Source organism: Ceratotherium simum, chromosome 19, assembly GCF_057802395.1.
Source record: "Ceratotherium simum simum isolate JZ-2026a chromosome 19, ASM5780239v1, whole genome shotgun sequence".
Taxonomy (NCBI): Eukaryota; Metazoa; Chordata; class Mammalia; order Perissodactyla; family Rhinocerotidae; genus Ceratotherium; species Ceratotherium simum.
The window spans coordinates 7,347,479-7,359,503 of record NC_141918.1 but is presented as its reverse complement, the minus strand read 5'-3'; the positions used below and the strand labels follow the sequence as shown (position 1 = coordinate 7,359,503).

Here is a 12,025-nt window from a genome sequence, read left to right as displayed (position 1 = left end):
TATTATGGTGATAATTGCAAAAAATAAATAAATTAAATAAATAATGAAATTTTAGGTTATATTATAAAAACACAGTGTCCAGAACAAATTATATGATAAACCAGCTATCCAGCATACCTAGGATATTCTGTTCAGTTCAGAGAACCACATTCTAAGAGACATGGGTAAACACGGACTGCTCCAGAGATGAACACAGCCGAGAACCCAGGGAACTTGAAAGCGTCGCTGGGAGGGAATGTTTGCTATATCCCAGAATGTGGACATGAGCACTGTCTTCAATTATATACAGGGCTTATCTTGTAGGTCTAGGACTGGTATTGATAATGAGGCATCAGAAAGCGGATCCAGAACCAGCTGTGGAACTTAGCAAGTAGAAGAATTTGGCTCAACCTATGGAAGAAATTTTTAGCAAAATAATCAAAGTATTGCAATGGTATGCTTTTTAATATGAGCTTCATAAAACCTGAGATCTTCAAAGAAACGGTGGAAGAGAAGAAATTCTTGGAGAAGAAATTACCTTGGAGACTCTTTCAACTATAATGTTCTAAAATTGAATAAACAGCTAACATATTGACTCCTTTTAGCCATAAGTGGTTTCTGTTAAAAATCATGGGCTTTTTCCCTTAACCTCTGCTCATTTCATCTTATTATTTTAGTAATTTTCTTTTACCCACTAAAGTATGTGATTTTATCTTTCCTTTTACTGGGCTTAGTGAAAACATGAGCAATAATCTCAATGATCTGTAATTTAAACAAGAGGAGAATCATGACTCTTAATGAAAAGGGCAACATCTTGACCCGAGGGATGCTGGTGACACCTTCATTGTTTCCCAGGTCTTCTCAACCTTCAACCACTGCCTCACTTTATAGTAGTCACGCAAGCTGCAATCTGATTGCCTGAAGTGGGCCAATAGAATGAATACCTGGTGATCAAGCAGTTTGTGTGTCAACTATTATGTGTTCTTCCAGTGATTAGGAGGGCAGTGGAGATCACTTATCCTTTCTACACGATTGAATGGCTTTCACTTGCAATGGCCTATGGCCACAGAGTCAGGTAAAAGTGTACTTTCAGTAGCTAGCAACAAGATGGTGGGGGGGTGTAGTGAGTGCTAGTGGAGACATCTGTGGACTGGACTTCAGGCAGGAGAGTGTGAGATTTGATGCTGCTCATGCGCCCTTGGTTAGTTTCATAAAGACGCACGCATGGACACTTAGAGAATTAAGATTTTATGTTTATATCTTTCAGTGTCTCTCAAAATGTAGCTCATGGAAGAATCACCTAAAGAAATTGGCTTATTAAAAATTGCAAATTTCTCAGCACCACCTCCAGTAATTTCAATTCAGTGAGTCAAAGACTGGGCTTAGGGAATCTGCCTTTTTAATATGTACCCCAGGTGAATCCCAGGCACATAGTTCACAGAACTCACATTGAAAATGACTACTAGTTTAGGCAAAAATGTCAATCTTGCTCTTTATATTTTTCTGGTGTGTCTCTTGAAACTGAGAACCAGTCACTAAGGCAAAGGGCTACAGCAAATGTAAATGTGTATGTGTATGTGTGTGTCAGGCGGGGGCAGCGTGTGCATTCAAGCATTTGAAATACACTTTGTGGACTGCTATAGCTAAAAGAAATTATTAGAAATTGAGAAATAGTCAGAGGAAAGTAGAAAAAAAGGAAGAATAATGTTGAATTCCAAACTTCAATAAAAAATAATTCAACAGTAGGGTAGAGTTCGAGTTTGCTTAGAGGTTGAGTGTCAAACTTCCATGTAATAACTCACAGCAGGATGGACTGCGCAACTTGCTTAGGGGTTAACAACAACTATAAGCTGGAATGGCAGACCATTATCCTTGCTATTGCATTGCCAGCTTGCCAGGACAAGGGGACACATTACTATTCAAGCCACATACTGCTGTAATGCTACCAGTGAGCTTAGGAGGCAGAGATATTAGGAGGAAAACGATCACATAATGTTTGAAGCAGCTTTTTTGCACTGATTGCCTCTGTAGGTTTTGATGAGGTGTTTACTCACCTCCTCTCAACCTTTACTAGAATAGCTACATTTGATAATGCAAGATCACAAATGTGATTTGTCTCTTTTTTTTCCATTTACATGTAAACGAGAAGGCTGTTGATAGAATCATGAGCAATAACCACTATTTTCTTCATGTTGTTGTGCTTTTGCTCTTAAGTCTGAGAAGACAATCATTTGAGAACTTCAGTAAGAACTTCAGCCTGAATCATGTCACTCAAGGTAATCTGGTTACCAAGAACCAAACAAAACAGAATAAAAGCAGCCTGAAGTTCATCAGTTTACTTTGCCTCCATCTGCTCTCAGAAAGACATAAGTTTGTAATGCTTGAGTGCAGTTTCACATTTACAAGAATGGGTTGGAGACAGAAATCATCCTCAGGCCCTAATCCCAGGGAAACCAGAAAAACAACTTCTTATAAAGCTATTTTCAGGGTAGCAGATGTGAAGGTACATTGTGGATCAGGCACAGCATAACAAATAACTTTTGAAAATAAAGTATTTCATTAAACAACTCAAAATGAGTATTGGAAAGTTTATGAACTCTTTTTAAAGTTAAATACTAAGAATAATGAGCATTTTCAGCATTGCCTCATTCGTTCCTTTCTTCTTTTTCCTTTATTGCATGGGACTCCTATGGTATTAATAGTGCTGGGGCAATTCTCAGTCTACTTAGAGAAGAAACGTGCCCAGTGCCCTGCAGGAGGTGTGCTGGTAGCTGTAGTCACAAGGAGGCTGCTTGCTGGCTGCAGTCACCACTTTTCCACAAAAGCACACAACTCCTGGCTCCTTGTGGAAGACCTGCTGAAATACTCCTCACCGTGTACTCTTTCAGAAATGGGGGTCATTTTACACATTTTGAATCCTACCTTTTTGGATTTAGTTTATGAGATTTTTCTTTGGCTTCATTCATTCTCTTTCATTCTGCCTGCAGTGTTCTTTCCATTGGAATGTATAAATGCACTTTTAGATCTTTTGTGTTCACTACCTATGTTAGAGTTTCTCATCTTTTAGGAGAAAATAAATTGTTAGCTTCTTTTAAAAAGTGCCTCTATTTTGTCCTAAAATACTAATATTGTAAAACATTAAATACATATTAATATCACTATTAGACCTTTGATTGATTTTATAAAAGAAATAGAAATTAGACCACCGAGGGAATCAAAAGAACCTTAACAGCTGAGGTGGCACTTGAGTTGAGCTTTGAAAAAAGAGGTAGTATTCCAAACATCATAGATGGACAGACCCAGAATTGCTTAGCAAGTGAAACTCTTAGAAATAATGGAAGCCCAAAAGAAGAAATTGAATTGTTTAAGAAAGGTAAAGCAATCATGTTTTCATTCACAAATTCCTAGGACTGAACCAATCCAATGAGGAATTAAGTATTAACCTGGTAGCTTGTCATTTACACTGCTCTTATTTTATTCCTCAATTTCTCTAAAGAAGGAGAAAAATTAATTTCAGTATCCATCCTCTCACTTCCATTTTCTTTCCACCTTAAATCTTGTCTGCCATTTTGTGAGAAGTTGCCTACTTAATAGACAGAGGTCGTCCAAAATCATTAATATAATATGACGAAGTACATGTGCACAAAACCTTAGACAGATGAAGCATGATGATTTCATTGAGCTAAAGGAGGCAAAGGTCATGCCATTTCTCCCCAGTGAAACAACAGCATATGAAGCATTAGCCACCTTTTGCTACTCCAAAAGAATCAGTCCCACTAATATCTTTGGCATGTTGGGCATGTTTCTTCCCCAAGGAAAGGCTGACTTCCAGTCAGCTCTTCTCTGTTTCCACTAGAAGAAGCTCGCTCAGTTTGGAATGAACAGAATTTTCATTATGGATTGAAAAGTATTCTTTATTAATAAAGACTTTGGATTCTTGTCAGGATTTTCCCAGGATTAGAATGACATTTCTCTGCATTCAAAGCTACCTTAGAAGAAACTCAGCAGGCTACTACCTTTGATAGAGAATATAAACATTGCTTTTTATGTGTCTAATTTAAGATAACTTTTAGGTCTCTTCCCTGGCCAATTGTTTAAAATTATTTAAGATTGGAGGTAAAAGAGAACTTACGAAATAGTTTATTCAAGATATTCAAGCTTACAAAAACCTGAATTCTTTAGTCACATAAAATTTTCCATGGAATTTTAATATATATTAAAAAAAAGAGAAATATTATTAGTATCACTTTTTTACAAGTTCAGTTTCTACAGTTTATTGTAAAATCAGTAAAAACAGAGACAATTTTGATAAAATGAATATTTGAAATAATGCAATTCCTTTCCACATGGTTCATTATAAAAGTATCTGTAGGAATACATATTTAAAGACAAATTCCTAAAAATCTCAGGATAGCCTTCAATTAAATAGAAATGGCAGGATGTTCTTTCTTTGGGGGTCAATATAAACCAAGATAATGTAGCAGCACTAATCAATGGGTTGATGGGCTCTGGCATATTATAATTAGGAAAAAAATACATATTTAGTCAGACATGTTGCTTTGTCTTCTCTTGTCAGCTATTATAGATGTGGGTGTGTGTGTTTGTGGTTTTGCATAAAGTACCTACATGAAATCCTAGAGTTATGTATAATTTGGTTGGAAAAGTATCATTCTTGTCCTTCATATCAAAAAAAAAAAACAAAAAAAAACTAAGACCTAGAGAAGGGACTCATTCTAGGTCATTCCACAATCTACTGACAGAGAAGTACTTAGGATGTACCCTGCCTGACTCCCATTGTTGTGTTCCCCAACTATTCCCCAATGCCTCTCTAATCTTATTATTGTTGTTATGATTGACAATATTGCTGTTAATATTGTTATTATGGTAAAGATGAAACATCCATGAAATAATATGATCAAAAAATGTGAGCGCTGGAGATTTGGAGATCAACACTAACATCATCATTTCCTGAGGCAGTGAGGTGAAGTGAATGACTTGCCTGAAATCACATAAATTGTTAGTAGCAGGGACTTGAGATTTCTGACTCTGTTCAGTGTTTCCTCCTCTTTGTCTTGTTGCTTCTTAGTTCAACAGGAGTGTTCTTGAGAAATAAATTTAAAGAAGAGAACTTGTGTCACCTGAAGCAATTGCACTTAATTTTTGATAGCCAGTATTTAGTGCATTCCATTGAGAAACAATATCATCTGTGGATCTGGTTAAGTTTTAAATGCAACAATGAGAAGTTCTGATTTGAAACCTTTTAAAAAAAATTCTTATCACTTTCTTCTGGGAATTAGAAGGAATACAACCATTGTAAAACATGTATTCTCCAAATTTACCTTGATTCTTATCATAAGTTTTTAGCCCAATTTACTGTACACCTGTTGTTTAGAAGACTAGACATTATTTTAAATGTTGGACGAATGAATTACTGCTCTGTAGACACAGATGAACCAACATTATATCCATTTGTTTTTTATGTTCCTGAACTTTAGGATATGTATCCTCTCAATTGGAAAAATGAACACCATATGTAAAACATTTTCCATTATACTTAAAGATGTTGGCTTTGTGACTCATCCAAGACTTCAACTTTCTCTGCATTTACCCTGAAAACACCACAAGCACCTATTAAGTATCCCTCAGCACCACTGAATTTGCAGTCAAAGTGGAAATATGATGCCTTTTCTGGGTTTGAATATCAAAAGAAAAATTCATAAAGTAAAAATAACATTGCAATTTGGCTTCTTTAATGAATGTAAGCAATGCATATTGAGTTTGTAATTAAAATACTTTCTGTCATTTTGAGGACCTTAAATGTTGAATGATGTCTGTGCTATATTCGTATTCACTTTCTGCCCCATTAATAATAAAGTGTTTCCAATTGGGAATGAGTATGGCCATAACTTTTGCTTGGTCTCATTTGGGATTCCAGAATCTAAGGCTTTTCTCTCTGGCTCTCTGCGTATTTTGTATTGCAATTTCATTTCTGTTCTGTCTGCTTAGGAAAATATTTTACCAATAGTCTTGTTCATATATATATTTAATTTTTAGAAAATGATGTGAAGTACAAACAAGTATATCAAATAGATAGATTGTAGTATTTTGGAGGTATTTAATACTTTTAAAGAATACATGTAGTTTTTTGTGTGTGACAAAAAGAGTTATGTTAAAGGAACTCAATTGCTTTCAACTGCCACATTGATTTGTCACTTTCAAATTAAGTTCCATTTAGGCCTGGGGTTCCATGAGACGCCTCTAGTAGACTTTTGAAAGACATGACCAACAGAATTTTTTCTACTCTGTTCACCTCCAGGTCTGTTATCTCTATAGGTTGGTATTCTGATCCATGAAAATAATCCGCAAAGTTTCCATGACCTCACAGTATTGAGCCTTCTGTACAAATAAAACATGAACCTGAACACAATGTCCTAGAGAAGGTCTCAAGTCTCAAAAGGAAAGGAAAGGAAATGGCTTCCTTTTTCTCAAAGTCTTTTCCTGTAAGGAAAGGGTGAGACTGTATATCCCATGCAAAGAGAATGAAAGCCTAAAACTGTTTTCAGGAAAAGATATGTATATATACAATATATATATTAGAACATTCTTCTCTTCTTTTTTAACTCTTGCTGGTGGATTATTACTTAAAACTGGTAAATCAGTTATGCTATATTCCAATTTTATTATGAAACTTTACCCAATAGTTTATGTGTTGTGTTTCTCTATTAAATAGATAATTCAGGTAAGTTCTTCTGGATCTTTATTTATCCAAAATCAGATTTTTTTCTCTACTTGGATTAAATAAAAATAAAAATAAAAAATATTTAAAGTATCTGATTATATTTTGTAGTAGAGAATAAAAAAATTGGCATCTGCCATTATCTGATGGATTTTGTGATCACTCTCTGTTTACTTTACTTATTTCTGTAGTCTTTATACCTACCGTTCTGAGAGCTGTCATCAGATGAAGAGTGGGGCCTTAGTTATAAATGCATTGAAAAAATGAATAGATAAAGATGTTTATTTTTTTTCCCAAATATAGTTACACAAAAATTAGGAAAGTCTTTTTATAATCACATATTTTTTTTCTGCAAAATATGTAACCCTTTATCCAAAAAAATAGTATCAACTGATTGCATTTCTTGCCTCACTATAGGTGGAACGTAGGCAGAGAGAGACAGTTAGAAGCAAGAATGAAACCTAAGTACAATGACTCCTACTTTCACATTAAACTGAAAGTGATAACCTTTGTTAATTAATCTTTAACACTCACCTGTGGTGTCTCCAGGAGCGCTGTAATTCACCAGGCCATTGGGAACCTGGAAGAGTGCCTACAATCCACAGCCAAGCTTCTTAGGCATGACTGGGTCGCTCTTTCAGAGGTAAGAAAATGTTTTCATACTATTATAGCCTTACTGGATGCACAAACTTTGGTTCCTTGATGACAAACTTTTATAACTTTCTAATTGTGTATGAAGTCATTTCATTGGTGACATATAATCACAACTTTCTAACTCTGGGACATCAAGAGCAAGTCCTTTTCTATGCCCTAAATGTAGAGTAAAAAAGGTTAAAACATTATTTCTGGACAAAGAAGGAATTCAGGAATTTTTTGTGTACATTGCATGATTCTACCTTTGATGTAATCTACATGATTACATATTCTGTAAAGGGGTATGCCTTGCTTAAGAATAATGATCATATATTATTAATCCCACTTATTTCCTAGGAAAAAGAAGAAATGTCCCGTGTTAAAGCTCTAAACAGTCTCTACGCCAATGAGGGCCCTCTGCTCTGAGGATTTCCCGTAACAGCAGTAATGTCCTTGCCTTGGGGACCCAGTGCTCACTAACCTTGATGTCCCTGAATGAGACTTCACCAAAGTCTGCACTGACACTTCATTTCATTGCCTGGTGCTTCCTGTTAAGAAGCATTTGTCTTGCAGTCCCACTTGGCACACAGTACTGTGTCACCCCATGGCACTTATTAGTCCTTCATCTGTTGAGAAAAATTCAACACCTACTAGACTCTTGCATGAGCTGGTCACTAAACCCCTCTAAGCCTATATTTCCTTGTCTTTAAAATGGGGATAGTGCCTGCTTGTGGTACAATGAGGGTGAGTTATGGCCCAGGGTTTCTCAAATGTTAATTTGCATAAAGAATCACTTGGTAGATTCTGATTGTGAAGATCTGGGGAGGATCTTGATATTCTGCATTTTTAACAAGCTCACAGCTGACCCCTAACACTGCTGGTTCATGGATCACTCTTTGAGTGGTAGCAGAATTATAAGTGAAGACTGAATATACAAACAGATTTGTATTTGTATGGTCTTTGTTTATTTCTACATAAGCATCTTATGAAAAGTGCCTGTCATTTAGTGAGGGCTCACTAAATTGTAGCCTTAGGCCTCTAGAAGAGAGTGGAGCTAGAGGCTTCTCTCCTCACCTCAGAGGAGGTCTTCATTCTCCAGCTTTCCACCTCCTACTCCCCCAGAAAGGTGGTTTACTGGTCTCAATGTTCACACACACCCTGCCTAGTTCTCCTTTCCATGGTAATATTTTCTCTTGAATTGGAAGGAGCTTGACTAATGCTTTTTTTTTTTTGGCTTTATCATCTCCCTTCATGTAAGTTGCAAAGAAGCCCAGACAATTACCAATTAGCATCTTTCCCTTCCCTCGAACAACTGTGGTAATCAGCTGATGATATCTTCCACCCAGGGGAAGGCCAGGTCATTTCTCATTAGTGAGGCCATGACTCTCATCTCTTCCTTATCCTGTCCCATATGTCCTGGCCCAAAGGTGGTAAAATGGTCAGATTTAGGTTTTGACTGGAAGGAAAGGAGGGAGAGAGGCTTCCTTAAGCCTAAATCATGTACTCTGTTCCAGGTTTTTAATGACAGCTATATTTGAGTTTGGGTCACTTCTCAACAAACTCAAGTGACATTTTGCTTTACTCTACCACTTTCTCTGTGTTTATATCTCCCTTGGGCAGCTCGCTTGGAAGAGATGTATCTGGGACAAGGGAGGATTTGGACATTCTTGGCTTTCCTAGCCTAGAATCCCCCCAATAGCATTCCAATCTCATATCCTTTTTCCTACTGATCATTTAGAACATAACTGGACATAAACATGATTACCCTTGAGGTATCTTTACAGAAGGAATATAGAGATCATCCAAAAAAAAAAAGAGAAGGGAAAGGGTGACTCAGATTTTTAACAGTTCAAGCCCAAATGCAAATTCCATGACCCATACTGGCGTTTGAAAATCTATTAGGCACAGTAAAAAGAACAATATATAAATGGCTGTGCAAAAGGAATATTTCAAACATAAATATAACTGGAAATGGTTGCCAAACATCTGAATTGTTTGAAGTGTGTTTACCTTTAAAAGCTTTCATGAAAGGAGAAATATATTTTAGAAATTTTGTCTTTACCATGCATTTTTCCTCATATCCTTGACTAATTTAAGCTGCTCTCTCTTGAGCAGCTTTTTACTATATTATTTGATGTGGTCAAAAATATTTGATAGCTCGATGCATTTGTTTTGTGAATGCCTTTCAAGTCACTCTGCTTTCCTGCAGGGTGTCCTATGAAATAGAAGAGGATCTGAGATATTCCTAAGGAGTATTTCCCTATTTTATTAATAGCACAAAGAATTTAAAAGGGGTCTACCAAAAGCTGTGGTTTAGTAGAGCATTGGCACTGCTACAGAACTTTTCCAAAATGCCGTTTCTCAGACTTCTCTGCAGCAGATTCTGATTCAGTAGTTCTGGAGTGGGGACTTTGAACCTGTATTTTTAAAAGCTCTCTAAGTAATTCTGATGCCTCCAAGGTTTGGCTTAGGTGTTACAATTAGATGGTTGCCAATTGGCATGATTAAAATACTTCTGGGTTGGAAAAGTCTACAGTCCTTTGTAAAGCAGAGCAATTTAATTCAGTTCAGCAACGTTTATTGAATACCTACTCTGTGTCAGACACTTTCGTGTGTGCTACAGACACAAAGGTGAACATCACACAGTTCTTGCCCTCAATTGCTTCAGAGACTAGAGAGAGAAGGATAGAGAGAGAGAAAGAAAAACAGAGAAAGGGAGTGAGAGGGCGGGAAGGAGAGAGGGAGAAAGGGAGGGAAGGTGAGAGAAAGAAAGAGGGATAGAGAGAAGGAATGAACCTGCAGAGCGTGACAGGAAACATGACAATTTCCGTTGGAATTAATAGAGGAACAAGGAGGGAAGAAAAGGCTACAGAAGAGAAGATAACTGTGGATCTCCCTTGGGGGGTTACAAGAAATGTAGTAGAGTGGTTCCTACCCATTTGTTAGGCAATGTGTGGGGCCAATTGTAGTTGTGGTTGTGGGGCTGTGACTAGTGTTTGGAAACCTATGTGCTATTGAAATTCCTTCCTCTCCCTTACTTTCCTACATATAATTTATCACCGAATCCAATCGATTTAGTGTCTGAAATGCTTCTTGAATTCATTCTCTACTTCCTACAACAATTACTCCTGGTCTAATGCAGTCCTTTATCTCTGTCCTAGTAGTCTACTCTCCAGTCTTCCTCCCTCTAGTTTCACCAACTTCCATTTTTCCCTGAGCACTGACACAGAGCAGCTTTCTAAAGTACAGATCTAAGCACTTTAAAATCACACAATATCTTTCACTGGATCCCCATTGCCTATGGAACTAGAACCATGTCCAAATTCCATAGAATCATTGTCCTTGCCTCCTGCTCTCATCTCCCTTTCTCTGCTTCTGCCCTATGTTCCAATCACCTCTTACTTCTCCTAATTTATGGTGCTCTTTCAGGTCTCTGTGCCTTTGATGCTCCCACTGCCTGGAATTCCTTCACATTGTGTATGACTGAAAACAATATACTCAGTTCTCAACATTCAGTTTAAGGATTACTTCCTCAAGTGAAGCTGTTCTTGATGCTTCTATTTATACTAATTTTTTTCTCTTCCCCACACTGTTGTTATATCTCTTGCCATAACTGCATATATTTATTTATGTTCTCCGCTAGATGGTGACCATGACAAAAACCTTCTAATCAGTGCCTGTCTCCAATTTCTCCTTATCCTAACCTTTCTTCCACATTGTTTCCAGATTTTCTAAAAATTTTTGAGATTCCTTCATTGTTTATATGATAAGGTCCACCTCAGCATGATACATAAGGCCCTTCACTCTCCATTCCCAGCCTTCAATTTCATCAGTCATGCCATGCATCCTGCACTCTCATTCACAGAAAATCACTCCTGAATGCACCATGGTAGTTCAACTTCTGTTTATTTTTCCCTTTTTGAAGAATGTTCTTTTCCTCCTTTCCAGATGGTCTATTCTTACTCATTATTTGAAGGCTCACACAACATACAAAATCTGTACAAAGCCTTCCCTGCACTCTCTGGTAAAGTCACACACCCCTTTCTTTCTTTTTCCAGAACATCTTTCGCAGAGGGTCATACCCCACCTGGAATCTTGTAATAGTCTACCTGGTCTCCTCCTTTCATATTTGCTCTCTTCAGTCAATCCTCATCACAGTGACTGTAATGATTCATTTAAAAGGAAAGTCACATCTTGTCAATCCTTTACTCAAAACCCTTCATTGGCTCCCCTGCTCATTCACTCCTGACAAGGCCCTGCATCATATGACCTCTGTCACTTCTCTAACCTCACCTCACACTAGTCTCCCACTCCCTCTGCTCCAGCCTTACTAGCTAACTACCTTGTAATCTCATGGCTTGCACCTTCTCTCCTTCAGGTGTTTACTTAAATGTCACATTCTCAATGAGACTTTTCTCAACTATCTATTCTATTTGACACTGTACTTAACTCTCTTCCTACCCTCATCCTCTATCCTCCTTCATTGCTTTCATTTTCTTCACATCTAATATTTTCTATTTTATTTCTTGTTGCTTTCCCTGGAAAACAAGCTCCACAGAGCAGGGATTTTTTTCTATTTTTTTTTCTTGAGGTATCCCTAGAGCTCAAAACAATTTTTGGTATATAATAGAACTCAATCATATATGTTGAATAAACACAAATATTCACTCTATAAAT

At 37.0% G+C, this 12,025-nt stretch overlaps 1 long non-coding RNA gene across 2 annotated transcripts in view; it reads left to right on the top strand.

The window, feature by feature from the left end:
* Window positions 1–12,025, top strand: part of LOC147914494 (uncharacterized) — a 107,043-nt gene that overhangs the window by 75,239 nt on the left and 19,779 nt on the right. For both annotated transcript variants that reach the window (XR_015555215.1, XR_015555214.1), the window contains exon 3: window positions 7,265–7,358. This is a non-coding gene — a long non-coding RNA (uncharacterized LOC147914494). The remainder of the gene's footprint in view (window positions 1–7,264; window positions 7,359–12,025) is intronic.